We start from the raw sequence: 17818 nt of genomic DNA, 5'->3' as shown, positions 1-17818 counted from the left end.
CATAGGATTACCCTGGCATCATGCCACCCGACCTTAGTTCCCAGTGCCTCTGTCGAGTAAAGCCACTGGAGTGATCCCTGGGGTGAATTTTCTGTTTTCCATCCAGTCATCAAGATTTCTCTTGAAGAGGGCCAGTGAGGTGCTCTGCTTGACATGTATGGGAAGTCTATTCCATTGCATGGGCAGTCTCTGGGTTATAAACCTGTCCCTCCAGCATGTTCTGTTGATTGTGGTAATGAGGTTGTGGTCTCTGGAGCATGTGGTGTGGAGGGATTGGGATTTCTTTAGATGTAGCATTTCTAACAGAGCTGGGTCAGACATGGCTTTGTAAGTCAAACAGAGATCACCTCTAAGTAGGCAATATGAGACACAGAATAGTTGGAGTTTTTTTACTCTGTCCATATAGGGCAAATGTTTAAGGCCTAGGATCCTCTTTGTGAGGTATTTTTGCGGCCTCTCCAGTTGTTGCAGGTGTTTAGTGAAGTACATGGCAATTGAGGCACTGTACTCAATGACTAGCCTAATGAGGGAAGAGTAGAGGGAGACAATGACCTCTTTCTTCCTGATACAAAACCCTTAGTAATGAGATGTGCCACATAGAAGGACTTTCTGGCCATAGTGGCAATTTGGTGGTCAAAAGAGAGGTTGCTGTCAACCTGTGTTCCTAGATCTCATATATCGCCTTCTGTGTTCAGTGGACTACCATCGATGTGGTAATTCATGGGAACTGGGTTTTTCCCAAAGGGCACATTTTTTGGCATTGAGCTTAAAGCCATGGTTCTGACACCAGTTGTTGGTCTCAGTAAGACCTTTCTGCAGGATGTCAACATCACTCGGGGAATTAATATTAGCTCCCAACTTGCAATCGTCTCTAAACTTTGTCAGCCAGAGTCCCTTCGTGTTGGCCTGGAGTTCAGAGAAGTAGAAACCAAACAGGAGATCACCCAGGACTGAACCCTGTGGGACTCCACTCATGACTGGTCAGCAGTCTGACTTGGAGTCAGCTACTTTCACACAGTGGGTTCTACCTGTGAGCCAGTTTGCAACCCACCTAGTGATATAGGGGTTGATGCCTAGCTTAGTGAATTTTTCTATGATTCCCGAGTGGAGAATGGTATCAAAGGCCTTGGCCAGATCAAGGTAGGCTGTATGAACCACCTTGCATAAATCCACAGCTCTAGTGAGTGACTCAATGAAGTTGACCAAGTTGAGCAGGCATGAACTACCCTTCACAAAACCAAATTGTGTGTGATCCAGAGTTTGGAGATTCCCTATAGCCTTGTTTATTAGGTCCATGATGATGCGTTCCATAGCTTTGCATCTCAGACTCGTCAGGCTAATGGGGCGATAGTTCCCAAGGCCTGTAGTCACTCCTCCTTTGTGGAGAGAGATGACTGTAGCAGTGCACCATTCGGTAGGGACAAAGCCTGAGGTGAGGCTGTGACGGAACAGTGCACACAGGTGAGGTGCCAGTTCACTCTGTAGTTCATGTAGAACACAGCCAGGGATATTGTCAGGTCCCATAAAAGCTGTATTCTTGGCCTTGGACAGTGCTATTTTAATCTGTGCAACAGTAATACTAGGTGCCTGGCAATCTACTGGTATTGTGTCTGGTCCCTTGGGGGGGGGGGTAAAGTTGGCACTGAATCTGTCGGCCAGTATATTGGCAATATCTGTTGGCTTGGTACCATTGTGCGGTAGCTCAGAGCAAATCTGGGTATTGCTGTGAAGATTCTTTACATAACTATAGAAGGCCTTGTGGTTGTCTTTACTACTTGCTGCAATTCTGTTTTCATAGCTAGCTTTAGAGGATGTGATGAGGGATCTCAACTTTTTGTTGAGGCTGATAAGGGAGTTTTTCCAGTCTTGACTTCGCCCATGTTAGAAATGACCAGGTCAAGGATGTTGCTACCTCTAGTGGGGTTAAGAACAAGCTGGTCCAGGGAATTGGAATTAATGAATTCCAGGAAATGTTGGGCAACTGTATTGGTATATGAGTAGTTTTCCCAGTTAATGGAGGGGTAGTTGAAGTTGCCCAGTATGAGAGTGTTAGGTTGGACCCTAATATTCTCCAGAGGGCTTAGGAAGGTGGAGTGTGAGTCTTGGGATATGTTTGGGGACCTATAGCAGGCTACAACCTGAATTGCTGTCTTACCCCATGTTAGCTGCACCTGAAGTATCTCAGATGTGTTATGTTGGGCTACTAGTCTGGAGGTGTGTCCATCCTTTATGAATATTGAGACACTACTGCCTTTGGCGCTTCGGTCCAAGTTCTGGGGCCGAAAGGTGTGGAATGAGTAATAGCATGGTAGTGAAGGGGTGCTTTCTGCTGCCTTGAACCAGGTCTCTGTTACAGCACAAATGTCGATGTTCTCCATTTTAAGGAGTACTTTGAGTGAGTGCATTTTGAGATTTAGACTTCTAGTGTTGAGCAGCATGACCCTCAGATTGCATTTGTTTGTAGCTGTTATGGTGGTAATTTGGTCTTTGGAACACCGCTTAAAAAGGCACTATAGGGGTGTCAAGAGCCTTGGACAGTATCTGGAAGCCCAGGGTTGACATCAATCCATCATTTTCTGCTTGTACTGTGGTATCATTTTGGGTGATGGTAGGATGCTTCTCAGGGCTAGGATCATACTCGCCTGGGCTACATAATCCGAGAGCTCCTCCATGTCTCTTTTCATGTAGTCCAGGGAAGTATGTCTCAGATCATTCACACCCACATGTACAATGACAGAGTCATATTTGTACCTGTTGTTGGGGGACCTGAGTGCGTGTGTTATGTGGCGGATCCTGGCACCTGACAGGCAGCTGACTGTTACTTTCTCCTTATTCAACCTAGTGAGTGGGACATCAGTGTGCCTCACTATCAAGTCTCCTATGACTAGTGTTTTGGGCATGCTGTTTTGCCTTAGGGGCTTTGGTTGAGTATCACACTGTTTAGGAGAGTTATGTGTCTCTTGATTAGTGTTGTGTTGTGGTGGTCCAGTGCGTTTCTGCCTTGGAGGTCTCTGCTGTTAAGGTAGAGTTTTATTGAGAGCCTCCATGTGGGTGTGCAGTTTGTGTTTTTATGTGAAGGCAGTGCTGGTGTGTGTTCTGGAGGGCTATGTGTTCCATGTGCTGTGGTGCAAGTGTTGACCTTCTCCTCTTGACCAGCTATTACGGTCTTGGCTGGAGAGTGCGTGGCTCCCAGTTTGGATATATAAGTGCATCTCTTGCAAGTCTGAGTGTTGGGAGGTAAGAGGAGAGGGTTATCAGTGTACATGAGGCAGTTGCTACATTGGCGAAGGATGCCCAGGTTCACCAGGTTAATAGGAGAAAGCACAGGGAAATGACCTTCAGACATGCTTGGAGGGGTGGGCATTAATAATAAGTACTGGAGCTGTTTCCTTGTAGAATGTTTAGTGCTGGCAGCACTTTTGTGTGCTGCAATAATTGCTACAATAAGTCTGGTAAAGTGCTAGAGTAATAAGCTAGTAAAAGTGCAGGAGAGAAGAGAACTAATAGATCTAAGGGAAAAAACTGATGAGCAGACTTTGGCACCGCTCAGAAACTTACAAACGGTCCTGGATACAGCAAATCTGTATCTGGACTAGACTAGTTACAGGAAATGCGGGAAACAAGCGCAAATGCGGGCTTTTAAACCAGAAAGTTGAAAGAAATGGAAAAACTGCCCAAACGGCCAATAAACTACAATTTCTGGGCCAGAAACCACTCCTCTTGTGGTAGATAGGCTACCTAGTGCTTATCACTCCCACTGATAAGCTAGAAGACTTCCCTCTAACTCAGAAAGGCTTGATGGGCTCAGAAGCCTACATACAGACCTGGATACAGCAAATTTGTATCTGGCCTATACTAGTTACAGGAAAGGTGGGAAAAGTGCAAAAGCAGGCTTTTAAACCAGAAAATTGAAAGAGATAGAAAAACTGCCCAAAACAGCCAATTCTGGGACAGAAACCACTCCTCTTGTGGTAGATAGGCTATCCAGTGCTTACCACTCCCACTGATAAGCTAGAAGGCTTCCCTCCAACACAGAAAGGCTTGGAGGGGCTCAGAAGCTTACACACAGTTCTGGATACAGCAAATCTGGACTAGACTAGTTACAGGAAAGGTGGGAAAAGTGCAAACGTGGGCTTTTAAATCAGAAAGTTGAAAGAGATGGAAAAACTGCCCAAACGGCCAATTCTGGGCCAGAAACCACTCCTGTTGTGGTAGTAGTGAATCAGTCCTAAGCAGAGAATGTTCATTGTTTATTGATAAAGACAACTTTTCAGGTGCACTCTTAATTGACCTCTCATATTGGCCATCACCTCCACCTCCTTCTACACTCCCTTCAACAAACTGGAGTTAGCACCAGTGCTGTAATATGGTTCCCAGACTTCATTTCAAACAGATCCTTCAATGTCAAAATAGGTTCATCCTTATGAGATTCAGCTTCTCTTTTTCTAAAGGTGTGCCCCAAGGATCCATACTTGCCCTTCTATTTTCAATTTTCATTAACACATGTTCATGTGATCAGCCAAATTCACCTCTGACACCTTATATTGACAATATGGCAATTCTCAGCAATAGCCCCTCTCATTCAACAATTCAATCCTATAAAGAAGAAGACTTACAATCCCTTAACTACTGGCTGACAGATCTTAAGCTTCTTCTATACACTTCCAAAACTAAAAGTATGACATTTGGTACATACCAAAATCTAAAACATACTCCTAAAACACTTATCATATCAAAGACCTCAATAGGACCCAAACAGAAACAACCTGATAATTTAAATATCTTGGCTTATGGTCGGACCAGACTCAGAACTTCCACTCCCACATTAAAAGAAGGGAAAAAAAGCAGGAAGATGTAATTCTGGCATTTTTTAAAACAAGAAACATCTTTATTAAATTACCACTTTTGCCATAGGCAATCATACATGTATATAAGTGAAAAAAAAACATATTGACATATTTTGATTTGCAAACATTATACATCGCTTGTAATCTACCCAGTCATTGTCAAACATTACATATCTCATACAAATCCTGCCTTCTTTTAAATATCATTCCTCCTCCAAAACATTATTCTGCATATATTGTTCCTACAATTCCTTTTTTTTCTATGTAATTTGCTCCTACCCGTTCAAAAGATCCCATTTCAAGTTGTTTTATCTCTGTTACTATATTCACTACTTCCAGAACAGTTGGTTTAAACTTTGATTTCCATTTTCCAGTAATTGCTTTTTTGACAGCCACCATAATTAGACTTAGCAAGGCCTTACCATGTCTAGGCAATTCTGATTCTGTATCATAGTTCAAAAAATAACTTCCTTAGTTACACCAATTTGCTCACACAGTATCTCTGACAGAACAGTCTACAGGGAATCTTTATAGTCTCCAAAAATACACCAAAAGAGCCGGTCCAGTAGAAATAAACTAAGTAACCAAAAACCAGACAACTGAAGCGCTGTACGTAGAAATGTTTTAATCACAAACATAAAAGCTGAATTTGCACAAGGCGTTTTCGTCCAAGAACCCCTCAGACTTCTTCAGACATAATGTAAAACACTTCTAATTACATACTTTTATACAATTCACCTTAATTGACTAATTGATAAATTTATATCTTTAAAAACATACCATTATTTATTACAAAATTCTAAAAATGAATTAAATGTATAAGTATATTAAAACCACCACAATTAATTAAAATATGTACACATATAATGTTATAATAGTATCAAATATATAAATATGAATGATCATATACAATTAAGATAAATAAATGAATAAATAAATGTAATAAATGACTTGATAATTAATGCCTAAACAGAATAAATATTTTAAAATAGATATAATGTATACACACCACTAATTTCTAAAAAGACCACTTCTATAATTTTGCAGATCTAAGCTTTAACAGAGGTAGAAATGAAATAGAATCATTAAGCCCTTGGGTTTTATTAGCTTCCAGGATTATCTGCCATAGTGTTTCCCTGAATTCCAATTTAGTTTCCCAGGGACCCCCTCTTACCTCTTTTGGAACCATTTCAATAACTGAAAAGAAAAATTGTGCATTGCTGCACTCTAATGTGTGTTTATGCAAAGCATTTGTACTATTATTTTCCTCACATTATTCAGATGTTCATATATTCTCCGTTTTAATTGCCCTTCAGTTTTACCTACATAAAAGGCATCACAGAATCCACATGTAACTAAATAAACTAATACCTTTGAATTACAGTTAGAATAATTTTTATTGTATATAGTTTTGTGTCTTGCTTGTAAATATACCTTTTCCCCTTGTTGTATGTGCTTGCATTGATTGCAGGCACCACATTTATGTGTCCTCTTCCTTTTTTGTGTAAATATCTGTGCGTTTGCTGCATGATCTAATTCATTTTTAATGTTCTGTCCTTTTCTAAAAACAACTTTTAGGAGTTTGTTCTTAAATACCTCTAAATCCGTGAATTCGGAGAACTTTTTCCACTCCCTTTCTAAAGTAGATTTAATCAAATGTGCAGTTCCACTAAAATTAGTCACAAAGGCTCTACCAAAATCTTCCTGACTTGTTTTTTGTATTATGCCTTGTGTGGGAGTGAGTGGGCCTAAACCTAACACCGGTTTATACTTGACATTTCTCCCTTGTTTGACTTCTGTCTGTATGCTATTAATAAGAACTTTAGGATAGCCTCTGTCCATGAACATTTTCTCTAATACCATACATTCGTTCTGAAAGTCAGAATCCAAAGATGTCATGTGGCTGACCCTAACATACTGGCCCTTGATGATACTCTTTTTCTGGAAGTAGGGGTGTGCACTACTATAACTAATATATGTATTGGAGAATGTAGGCTTTCTATAAACTACTGATTTGAACCCTTATATTAAATATAGTCACATCTAAATAATTGCATTTTTCTGATGTTACCTGATGCGTAAACTGTAGAAAGGTGGTAGTTCCAGAAAGATAATTCATAATTTTTTCTAACATGGCCATATCCCCTGTCCAAAAAATATAGATATCATCAAGGCATCTAGTATAAAGTTTTCTTTATAGTCCCCCAACTCATTAGACTCCCAGAAAAGATGTTTCCAATGATCTGTTCCTACCCCATCACACCTCCAACAGTTGCTGTTTACCAGAGGAAACATTTTTTGGACTCTACTTAGGGTATAAGAATACCTATGTAAACACTTCCAAGCAAAGATCCTAAATCTTCTAGACTTTGTTCTATATTTGGGAGACATACATATATTCCCCATTGTTTCTTTGTGAATTGCTTATCCAATCTATCTTCCCAACATTGTTTCTTTCGTGAATTGCTTATCCAATCTCTCTTCCCAATCATTTCCAATCTCCTCTGATTGAGTCTTATAATTATCATGCAATATTTTGCATGCTCTACTTATTATTCCTTTTGTAACAGCAGTTTCTGTTCTAGGTTCTAATAAAAACTCTCCCAGTGTTGGTCTTTCACTTAGGATCCCTCTAATTCTTTCTCTTTGCCTATACTCTATCAATCCTTAATAGGGAAGGCAATCTCTAGCCAACAGTCCACAATAAATTTTTGGCCTCTTCCCATTCTATTACTATTCCCTCTCTAATTACTTGCTCCCTATACTTTGGTTCTTTTACAAGTCTTCTCCAATAAATTCCAGCCCCTTCTTGCCTATTGTCTGTATCCCTACTTGCAATCACCCCTATTAGCAGAATCTCCTTTCTCCATTCCCATGTTGATTTAGTTCTCAGAATACTTTCTGCTACTTTATGAATATAATATTCTGTATGGTTATTGTTATTCCCCTTAAAAATCTACATCCAAAATCCCAGTCTCTCCTTGTTTCTTGAGTTTTCCCCATTTCATCATTATCCCTTTCCACTCTGAATTATAAGTTTCTGAGCTGTATAAAGGAGCCTCAACTGTGTAGCTCTGAAATAACCCTTCAAATGGGGTAATCCCAAACCTTGTTCAGTTGGAAGAATCAGCTTATCCCATTTAACGCTTGCAATCTTCCCCTCCTAGAAAAAAAATCCTTCAGCTTTTTATTAATTGCTATCCACAACTTCTCCCCCGGTTGATAAAAATATGTCTGAGCTGTGTACAAATCTAAAGGGACTAAAAACATTTTAACTGTTTGTATTTGTAATCCATATCCATATAACAGAGCTTAAAATTTCTCAGTTTTTGTATTATCTTTTGTTTAGTCTCTTCCCACATATCTTTAGCTGCCACACCAGAATCTTTTTTTAATCCATACTCCTAAGTATGCCATTTTATCTTGTCCCCATAAATATGGATACTGCTGAACCAATTTGTGTGTGGGTACAAAATTTACAGCTATTGCCTTTGTTTTAGCTTCATTAATTTTGTATCCCAAAAAGATGTGAGGCTACACGAAAAATGTTCCACAACACTGAAATGTCTTTTTCTGGTTTTATCAGGTATAAAATAATATCATCTGCAAATGCTGCCAGCTTTTCTTGACTACCATACCAGTTATATCCTTGAATTTCTGGGTCTCTTATTTTCTTTGCCAATGGTTCTAAATATAGTGCAAATAACAAAGGTGAAAGAGGACACTCCTACCTGATTCCTCTGCTCAATCAGAAATTATCAGAGAGGAACCCAGACTTTAATTTTCATCTCTGATCCCTCATATATCCTTCTAATCAACCTGATTATTTCATCAGGGACTGCAAATGCTTCCATTACCTTTCTCATAAATGCTCAGCTTAGCCATTCTTTTTAGCCATGATAGACATAAACACTTTATAATCATGGTTTAAGACTGAAATGGGCCTTATGAAGCTGGTTCTGATAGGTCTTTACCCTCTTTAGGTATTACAGCCACCACTGCTATCTTCCATGATGTTGGTGCTTCTCCTCCTCTTAAATTACTATTAAACAAAATCTTACAGATTTTTATCTGTTTTTTTTCCTGCTAGCTTCCAAACTTCCACAGGAATACCACCTAATCTAGGGGACTTTCCTGTGGATTCATTATACGTCACCATTTTTATCTCATCTCTTCTTACCTTAACTGTTAGTAATTGAACCTCATCTGCCTCTAACCTGGGCATATTTAATTATTCCATAAACATATTCATTTGTACCTTTTCTTGATCTCCATATTTCTCTGCTATATACAGACTTTCATAAAATTTCAAAAATATTTCTAGTACCTCTACAGGATCTCTTGTTATCTTCCTTGTTATAGGCTCCCTAGGATTGATAACAACCCTTTCCACTTTTTGTTGCCTGAGTCATTGCATTGAAAGTTTTTGTACGCTGGTGTTATCAATAAACAGTTGCTTAACAGCCATCTTTCTAAACTCATGTATATTATTGAGGTAATCTTTTATTTTCTTCTTAGGATTCTGTAATTGCTACTCTTCTTGTTCTGTGAAATTCCCCCAATTCTATAATCCTTTAACATTTGTCAGTCCCTCTGAATAATTCATGCTACTTATTAACCCTCTGTTTTATTTCCACCCTATTTTTAAACTCCAGTTTAATTTTATCCCACTTCCTAGCTATATTTTCATAAGAAATTTCTGTCTTCTCTAATAACTCCTGATTTATTTCCACAGCCCATTCCCTAAATTCCTCTCTCTTCAACAGATAGGTGGGAAAGTGCCAGTTTCTCATTTTTATTGCATTACCCTGTGTTTTTATTTTAGTTATCATTGGTGCGTGATCTAAAATAGTTATTGGATGCTTATCAAAACTTTCAATTAAATGCACGTTCCTGTGAAATGTAAATTCTGTCTAGGCTAGCCCAGTTTTTGTATCTTAGAGAACATCTTTTGTATCTTAGAGAACAATATGTAAATTCCCTCCAAAATCCTACTACTGTACTACTGAATTCACAATTTCCATGCCAAATATTTTCATAAATGTCTTCAAGAATATACCCTCCTTTGTTATATTTTCCCTTCTGGGCCTGCCAGACACATCTTTAACTGCTGTAAATCAAATTACAATCCTCACCTGTAAGTAATATTCCCTGCTGAAAGCTAAATATTTCTCCCAGAAGTTTCTTAAGCTCCATTATAGCAGTTTTAGGTGGAATACAAATACATGCCAGTGTAATCCTCCACCCTTAACAGCAGCCCCTTAGTACTACAAATCTACCATTATTATCTTTTTATCCTCTTTTATCATTATTGGAGTGCATGTTGCAATTATACAAGTATTCATCGTTTCCTTTGTCCCAGGTACTCTGCTGAATAACCATACTGAAAACTTTTCTTTATCAAATTCACACGTTCAGTTCTTTCCAAATGTGTCTCCTGCAGCATAGCTATTTGCACCCTACAGTTTTAATATAGTCTCTTTCTACTCTTTCTTTTTTGTATATATCTGAGACCATTGACATTTAACAATATAAAAAGCATGATGATGTTAAAACGTTATTATACCCACCTTTTATTTGTAACAACTTTTTGTTAGGTATCTAGTTCCATCTTTGTGTTACATGCACACACCAATGTTTAGCAGAGTAATCTTTCATACAGCTGTTTCTTGTCATATCTATTTGAGCTTATGTCACATCTTACAAAACTTTGTTTTATTGAAAGCCTTCAAACAAAAAACAAATACATCCCCAATAGACTCCTAAACCCTATTAACTTGATACTAACACACAAAACTATGTATGTGCATCTTCAAATATTGATGTTTTACCCTCCTAATAGGAACAATTTTCCCAAACTGACAACCACATTTACAGACTTGGGTTAACCTAAAAGGAAGGTTAGCCATGCTAAGATGCATAGTACAGCATGCACTTCTACTAAGTGCTGTGTCTTGACTTTAGTGCTCTCCCAAAAAGAGAAAACACTTGAATGCTTTCAGAAAACATTTATTTGCTAAAGGAAAGCTTTATTATATTCAAAATGTTCTTTTTTATTTGCTTTCTCCTAAAGCCTGTTGCTAGATCAAGCCAAGGGCCTTTATCTAGTCATTCCCATATGCAAGAATAACAAAAAGCACATCACACATCAATTTCTTGTATCATACTCTTTTGACCAGACTTTTCTTCTTTTTTTTTTTTTTTACATTGCAGTGCCTGCATTTTGTAAAACTGAACAAGGTGAAAAAAAAAAAAAAAGAAGGGAAAAAAACAGGGGCACCTGTTTACTTTAGTATCACCATTACACTTGAAAAATAACTGAGAAAACTTTATAGCATGCAGATTATATCATGCACTATAAAATATACCTAAGAACAAAATGTAGTTTTACTTACAGTTAATTCTTTCCTTTCTCTTCCCCTCTCTTAAATGGTCCTCCAAACATTAATGACATGAAGTAGGGCAAATGCTTTATACTCCCCTAAAACTTTAATAAAATCATAAAAGTCCAATATTTCCAGCTTTTCTTGTTCTGTCATGTTTTACAAATGTAATTAGTGCTGTGGAATCCCACACTTATTTGACAATAATTTCACATTTTCTTGTTTTATTCCTACTAAGTAAAACAAAGGAAGGCTCCTGGAAACAGAATTTAATAAACGTTGTAAAGCACTTTTCATCTACCTTACACAATCAGTAGACTTCCTCAAGACAAAATGCAGTAACATAAAGTGAATCCTATTACTCACTTATAAAACAAATGCACAAGTAATTAACCAATCGAGCTTCAGCAAATCCAAAGCTCAATAAACACAAGCTGCTGGTCAAACAAATTCTAAAATTCCATAACACTCTAGTTAATTTCTTAAAAAATTCTTATAACAGTGATTGGACATACTTCATAAAATGACATCTCAATGAAAAACAACAAAAGTTGCCTTACCACAACAAACTTCTTAATTTTAAAATACATGCCAAAGAGGTGGTTTCATTTAAACCTGGAGGGTTGTATGAGTTCAACCTCAATTGCCAAATTAATTCACGTTTCTCTAATAAAAGTTGGTGGGGGCCCCATTTTAACTCTACAGTAACTTGATCAATGACTCTAAATAAAAAGCTATGGGTAGGGTTCTCATCACAATGTTTAGTTAAAGCATTAACATTATTTTTCCTCCTAATGTTGTAAATATGTTCATATATTCATTGTTTAAGCTTCCTGTCAGTTTTCCCTACATAAAATGCGGGGCACACTTGGCAGGGTGCCAAGTAGACCACTGACTTAGAATCAAAGCTAAACCTTCCCCTGATTTTAAAACCACAGCCACCAATATTAAAATTAGCTCCTGTTGAAATTAATTTACAATAGTTACATGAATTGCACTTAAACATGCCATTTATCCTGTGTGTATTACTATACTCAGCTTCCATGATATTCTTAAGGTTCTTACCCCTCTTAAAAATTAAAATAGGCCGATCCCCCAACTTCTCAATTAATCCCTTCTCTGTGTGTAAAATGTTCCAGTTCCTATACAATATACCTCTCAACTTATCAGCTTCTAAACTGAATGTTGTACTGAAACTTCTCATAAACTCATTACAACTACTGTCTCTGTTTGTCAAAGAGTGATCTTCCCCTTCACTCTGTTCAGCCCCGGTATCTAGAGATAAAACCACATCATTACTAATGATACTGAAGCTGGGTCTGTGACCACCTAAAAGGATGGGTTTGTATATTTCCACTCTCCTTTTTTCTTTAACTTCACTTATTAAATCTGATACTAAACCCAGCGGGTAACCATGACTGATGAACATATCTTTCAATATATTGCATTCATCAATGAAACTAACCTCATCAGTTTTCATTCTGGCTGCTCTAATCAGTTGACCCTTTAACACAGATTTTTTTTGATGTAAAGGGTGGCAACTGGTGAAGTGCAACATGGTACTGGAATAAGTAGCCTTACGATGAATGCGGGCTACATAACGTTTATTGATCACGTCCTTTCTAAGAGCTACATCCAAGTACGTGATAGCAGTCTCATGGTAAACATAAGTGAATTTAAAGAATGAATTACTACAGTTTAAATAATCTATAAAACCCTGTGCTTCATCTAACGAGCCCTTAAACATAATAAAGGCATCATCAAGAAACCTGGTGTAAAACTTAACATTTTCCATAACACCAGTATTGTTCATAATAGTTTGATGTTCCCATTCAGCCATCACTAAATTTACATAACTCCCTCCACACGGAGCGCCCATAGCCACTCCAACAACCTGTTTAAAAATGTTGTTGTTAAACATCACATAATTATTGTTCAAGATAATATCCATCAATTCTTGAAACAACCTTACTTCTTTTCCATTGGCACCATGGTACAACAGCCTATCAACCACCCAAGTAATACCAACATCATGGGGAATCGAAAAATAAAGATCTACAAGATCCACAATAATAAAATGAATATTTTCCTGGTAACCAAAGTTCTCAATTGCAGCCAAAAAAGCCCAAGAGTCCTTACAAATTTGTGATTCTTTGGCAACATACTTCTTTAAAATACAATCAACAAATTTCGCACATGCATATGTGATAGAGGACCTGGCATTAACCAATACTCTCACTGGGGGATCCTGAAGGTTTTTATGTAGTTTCGGTAATCCAAAAAGAGATGGTATTTTAGGGTTCAAAACAGACAAATAGTTGAAACTATCTAGATCTATCAATCCTTCGATAAAAAAAACATTAATGAAGGAATTAATCCTTCTATATGCCCCATTCAATTCATTGATACTTGATGTTTCATAAGGTCCACTGTTAAGAACTGAGCTCATCCTAGAATTGTAGTCAGAACTGTCCATTATCACCAATCCGTCCCCCTTATCAGATTTCATAGCACGGATCGGTAAGGATTTTAAGGAGTTCAAAACTCCAATCTCATCCAAGGACAAATTACTAGACATCTGACTCTTACAACATTTATAAAGATTCCGTAGGTCGAATTCACACATATGTTCAAACAAGTTTATAATAGGGTAAATGGGTGGGTTAAAAGTGTTCCGTGCCTTTAATTGATTATTCAATTGGCTATTACCACCAAGGAGCAAGGCCAAGTTCAGTTTCCGTGTATATAATTTCAGGTCAACTAGGGTCTCTGTCAATTTAAAGTGCTGTGATGGAACAAAGGTTAAACCTCTACTGAAAATGTCGCAAAGTTCCGGTCCGATATCAAACTCAGAAAAAATTGTAAACCTTGAAGTCACCAGAGATGCTAACCAAAATAATGGGTCTAACATCTATCTGTTGGAGTTGTTCATGTCCCTCCTACCCCCTTCCCCCTCGTATTGTACTTCCGTTGATGATTCTGGCCACTGTTGGAAAAATTTTGTTCACGAGCCACATTCTCATGGTGGTACACACTGTTTCTTCCATTATCTTGTTGCTCCCCCTTGTTCCATGATCATCCATTTGGTGGTCACCCCTTTGATTGTTCTGTGGTGATACCCTCTGGGTTCCTACCAAGTCAACACCCTCATTGGTCCTGCTGGTATTATCAACAGCAGGTGCTGCTTGTGAGCCTAGAAACCTTTTTTCCTTGTGAAGGTGGTGGAATAGGAAAAGCAACACCATTTTTATAATCATTAATGTCCCTCCTGAGTTTTTTCATTTTAGTTTCACTGATTTTCATGAGTTGATTTTCAATCGATGAAAAAACTCTCATATTCAAACTGATATCTTGAAAAGTCATTGTGTAACCTAACCTCCTGGTTTAAGGTCTTAACATCAGTAGTTAAATTATCAATGGCTAACTTGTAATGTTTACACATGGTTTCCATAAATTCAAAGCCATGTCTGTTAAACATTGCAATCAACTCAGCGAAAAATGGTGAATCAGCCTCCAAACCTGAAGGGTACTGCCATGAACATAACCCCTTCGGTACTACTCCTTCCCTTTTACATTCCTCAAAATATCTGACCTCCAGTTGTAATTTTTTTGCCTTAAGCAACTTCTGGTCTAGTTCTTTCAATATTGAGGTTATAGAAACACTTACCTCTGTCGGTTGCTCCTGTGTACCTGTGGATCCTTGCATTCCAAATCGTGGTTGTTCAGTAAGCCATAAATCCACATCAAGGATCCCTGTAATCGCTGGGAAAACTGTTGCTTTATTCATATTTCCTTGAACGCTAGATGTATTAGAAGCTCCCAAGCCGGTAGAGTTGTTGCAGCCAACGTTTGCTAAACAAGGTTGTTCTCTTGGACCAGCAGCGTTTACTGAAGCTGCAACTGCACCGTCAGTATTACTTCCGGTTAAACCGTCCTTCGGTACAACCGCTGGATTTAACTCTGTGAGACCATCAATACGTGAAGATAAAACATTAAGCTTCGCATTGATAGAGTGAATTAAAGATGTCAAACTCTCCAAACTAGTAGATTTACTTTGTAATTCCATTGACAAGTTCATAATCCCATCCGTGGTGTTACAAACAGAATTCCCACTAGCCATGACATAAAACAAATGAAACTCCACCAAAATACAAAAACACCAACTAAGTAAAACAAAGGAAGGCTCCTGGAAACTGTAAAACACCACAGAATTTAATAAATGTTATAAAGCGCTTTTCATCTACCTTACACAATCGGTAGACTTCCAATGTTTTTCATTGAGATGTCATTTTATGAAGTATGTCCAGTCATTGTTATAAGAATTTTTTAAGAAATTAACTAGAGTGTTATGGAATTTTAGAATTTGTTTGACCAGCAGCTTGTGTTTATTGAGCTTTTGATTTGCTGAAGCTCGATTGGTTAATTACTTGTGCATTTGTTTTAAAAGTAATAGGATTCACTTTATGTTACTGCATTTTGTCTGAGGAAGTCTACTGATTGTGTAAGGTAGACGAAAAGAGCTTTACAACGTTTATTAAATTCTGTGGTGTTTTATAGTTTCTAGGAGCCTTCCTTTGTTTTACTTGGTGTTTTGTATTTTGGAGAAGTTTCGCCGGATTTATTCCTGTTTATGTCCATCTCCCAAATCCAGTCTTTGTTTCCTTTCCAACATACTCTCTGTTCTTCTATTCAACTCTTGTGTTTTTTTCCTATCTTTAAAGCATTTTCCATTGAAACACTGGAAAAGGTTTCACTGGCACAGTCTCTCTGTGGTCTTTATTGCCAGACAAACAAGAGGCAGACTCTCCTTCTGTTTCACACACTTTTTGTTGGATGAACTTTCATATTTCCTCCTTACCATGTTCTGCATCAAAAAATGATTTTGTTGCTACAGGAAAGAACAGTTCTGAAGATAGCTGGGTACAGCAGCTTGAATCTTACACCTGCTTCTTGACATTCTCTGATTACAGGAATAAATGTACTCCTCTTCTACCTGGTGTACAGTGAGTACTCATTTTCCATAACCACTCTACTGTTTCTCACTTTTAGTACTTTATCCTTCTGCCACAGTTTTGTCAGAATCAACTCATTCTGTTGGTAGGATTGCATCTTTAGTATTAAAGGTCTAGGTTGCTTTCTCATGGCCAGGTTTGAAGCATACACACAATGTGCCCTTTCAGTTAACAACAACTGCTGTGGAATACCAGTCCAGCTGCTTATTTGTGGTTTCATAAAATTAATGCAGTCTGTTCCTTCCAGATTCTCTGGTACAGCTGAAAATTTCAGGTTTTTCCCTATGTGCTCTGCCCTCTAATTCTAGTATTTTTGAAACATCTCTTCTTGAGCAGTCTCATATTCAGCTAGCCTTTTCTTCATTTTCACTTCTTATTTTTGCAGTTTTATCATCTCATTTAAATATCTGTTTAAAGCTTCTTCCATTTTTTCCAGCATTTTGTTTTTTGAGTTGATGTACTCAATCAATGTTTCATTTATTTTAATCAGCTCTGAGTACATTTGACTTATTTTTTTCCTCTAGGCTACTGGAAATGATGTCTTGCACCAAAGCTGGAGCTTGCACTGCTTTTTGCTTAACAGCTGCAGAATTATTTCCAGTCAGTGTTTTTTCTCACCTTTTGTGACTGAATTTCTTTCAGGTTCTCTGAATTTCTCTTTTGCTAGCATCCAGGCAGTGCATGTACTAGCTAGTTGTTGAAATTTACCCACAAATATAAAAATATAAGTTTACTGGCTCCCTCTTCTGACTTTCTGTTTTCACACTGGGAGATCTGAAATTAAGCTGTTACTCAACGTGCAGACATCTTGGAAGTCTCATAATACATAAGGTGCTGTCATTATGTTTGCATTATTATTCCCACCTGTTATGTGTAACAACTTTTTTAAATGTCTAGTTTCAGGTTTTGTGTTACATGCATAACTAATGGTTGGCAGGTTGATCTTTTATACAGTTGTCTTTTGTCATATCCATTTGAACCTTTGTTACATCTTACAAAACATTTTTTTTAGTGAAACCTCTATAAAAAAACAGCTCCACAACACCCTTTAACCTAGTAACTTAATATTAACATACAAAAACTATGTACATCTTCAAAGAATAAAGTATATCCCCCAATAGGAACAATTGTCCCAATCTGACAGCCACATTCATAAACTTGGACTAAACTGTAAGGAATGTTATCCATGCTAAGATGCATGTTATGGCCTGTGCTTCTATTAAGTGTTATCTGTTTTTGTCGTATCTTTATTCCTCTCCCAGATTAGAAAAACAATTGAATGCTTTCAGAAAATATTATGTCCTGGCAATTGAAAGAAGGAAGCATTCTGTTTTTATACTCATTATCAGATCATCTCCATAGAGATACGAAAACCAGATACACAGTTGCCTTTACAAGAAGCACTGATTTATTTGCTAGAGGAAAACGTCTTATTATATTTAGTACTCTCTTTTTATTTTCTTCCCCTTAAAACTTCTTACTATATCAAGACAAGAGCATTAATCCAGTCATTCCCCAATGCAAGAACAAATAAAAACAAATCAATTTTTCTTAAAACTGAACAAGGAGAAAGAAA

Source organism: Protopterus annectens, chromosome 1.part2 (assembly GCF_019279795.1).
Source record: "Protopterus annectens isolate FY-2018-M chromosome 1.part2, PAN1.0, whole genome shotgun sequence".
Lineage (NCBI taxonomy): Eukaryota > Metazoa > Chordata > Ceratodontiformes > Protopteridae > Protopterus > Protopterus annectens.
Note: the sequence above shows the minus strand (reverse complement) of the source record.